General features: G+C 38.9%; 1 long non-coding RNA gene across 1 annotated transcript in view; it reads right to left on the bottom strand.

Moving 5' to 3' along the window:
- Positions 1 to 322: 322 nt before the first annotated feature.
- Positions 323 to 2382, bottom strand: part of LOC119268251 — a 4816-nt gene continuing 2756 nt past the window's right edge. Inside the window, exon 4 of the long non-coding RNA XR_005133039.1 lies at positions 323 to 738. This is a non-coding gene — a long non-coding RNA (uncharacterized LOC119268251). The remainder of the gene's footprint in view (positions 739 to 2382) is intronic.

Genomic DNA, 2382 nt, shown 5'->3' with positions numbered 1-2382 from the left:
AACAGCAAAACTGTGGTCGTTTTTCATGTATACATGGAGTGGCAGGTCATAGCATTGCTGAAGCGGACTAAAATTCAGGAGAACAGAAATGATTTAAAGCCAGGTCTGGGTTTAAAATGGGCATATGAAGTACTCCCTCCGTTCCTAAATATAAGTCTTTTTAGAGATTCTATTACGGACTACATACCGAGCAAAATGAGTGAATCTACACTCTAAAATATGTCTATATACATCCGTATGTAGTTTGTAGTGTAATCTCTAGAAAGACTTATATTTAGGAACGGAGGAAGTATTTCAGTAGAGCTGTACCCAAATGCACAAAGGATTAGTAACCACAATACTAATTTACTCAAGGAAGATCTGCACAATTTACTCAAGTAAGAGCTGCACAATTTGTCATCAAAACAAACTGTAATAGGATGGTGGGAATTATATGTTGATTCGTACACACCTTCACAACTATAACTCTATGTAACAATGCACAAAGGAGTAGCATCAGCAATACTAATTTACTCAAGGAAGAACTGGTCAATTCTTTCATCAGAATAAACTGTAATAGGATTGTGCAAATACGGTAAACCTTGAATGTGGTCCATAGTACCTTCCAACGCCTATTAACATCAAGATGTAATAAGGCGAGAGAAAAATAATTGTAACTATCTTTTCCTTCAAACATTTGAGAAAGCTTAGAGAATCTGCCATATTGCCTTTTCCTCCAATGTTCTCTTTTCCTTTTACCTGGCAAAAATGAAACATCCACACTTTGTTTAGAAGAACAAACTGGCAAAATCAATGTTCTTACCAACAGACTTACATATTGCAAGAGGGATTCTGGAGGTATTGACGCTAACTAAATTCAGGAAAGACCCAAAAGCATAATAATTTTGCAGCTCGGTATTGATAAAAAGCTCAATTTTAGTATATACATACACGACATATCACATTCAAAATTGAGATATACTGCAGATAACGCATGACATGCATCAGGGTCAATCATATGGGTTCTACTTTGCTGTTAAACGATCCAAACAATTGTAAACAGGAAAGCTGGTCTGGTCGCATTTCCTGTACGACTTGACTGCACGCCTCGAGTACTCGCTCAAGGTGCCCCTACTGGTTTCGTTCCGGACCCAAAGAAGATGTCTGGCCAGTAGCACGGGCTGTAAGGGCTCATCAGGGTCGGGTGTTTAACACTAATAGTGCCCATTGGCCTGGCTCTGCCAGGTCTTAACGCCTACCGCGGCAAAGGTGAATAATCCTCTCCGTTACTGAAAAATATGTGTTGAGGACTCAAGTCAATAACATCATTTCTGCATCGAAAAAGAAGTGTCCAACATATCTGCCACTACTTTTACCTGAAGATTCCACTACCTATTGTGAAATTTAATATCAATGGACCAATACCTATTTCAAATTGCAAAAATAGAATGCCGACGCAAACCAATGATATTCAACTATCTAACAATCATGAGTTAAAGAGAGGAATGCATGAATATGGAAACATCTCTGTGATTTGAAGTACAGTCCAAACAAAACCTACGTGTGTATACATAGCTAGCCATATGGAGATGTAAACCAAGACAGAGGACACCCAAGGCAGAACATCAGACAGTTACAAAGGAATATCAAAGAAACACTAAAGATAGAAAATAGTAAAGATGAAGGAAGCTTATGCAAATACACAAAAGCCCATGGCTTCCGAAACACCGATCAAGAAGCATCAAAATTAGTACACCGACCAACCGACATGCATTGTTAAACCTGAGGTAGGGAGCATCAATCTATTATTCCAAGAATGAGAGTAATGTACTTTAAGAAAAGGCTAATGCACTTTCAGAAAATCGACAGTGGGACCATGCAGTACAAATAAATGGTATGGTGTACTCTTCCCTTCTCTCTAGCTCTAATTATGAACACAACACAATGATCCACCGCTATTCTAAACAGTATACTGAAATCTGAATTCAGTGGGCAGCATGTATGTATAACAACCTAGCCACTCCAACTTCAAAAGAATCAAGTTCCAACTCCAGAACACATATGACTGTTACAGAACCACTTCTCAGTACCACCATTCTGGCCTTACAGTCACGTGGCAATCAAACTGATCCTCTTTTTTTTATAGAAAAAAGCAACTACTCTACTGACCATTCATAGGCACAATTCAGTTAACCGGGTGGTCAACCAAGCATTTTGTGCCTGCTGCAATCTTCAAGTATATACTATAACCAGCTTATTTGTTGATACTAAGAGATGTAAAAAGAATCTAGAGCAGCAAAGGTTTAGATGTTGTACCAGTCAGCAAATCTGCACTGCACTGTTTGGAAGAGCATCAGATGGATCCAGCTATCTCTGGTCAGAGACGCACCAAAAGACCGACCT

The sequence above is a fragment of the Triticum dicoccoides genome, chromosome 3A (assembly GCF_002162155.2).
Source record: "Triticum dicoccoides isolate Atlit2015 ecotype Zavitan chromosome 3A, WEW_v2.0, whole genome shotgun sequence".
In the NCBI taxonomy this organism is placed as follows: Eukaryota; Viridiplantae; Streptophyta; class Magnoliopsida; order Poales; family Poaceae; genus Triticum; species Triticum dicoccoides.
This window is presented reverse-complemented; position numbering and strand designations above follow the sequence as displayed.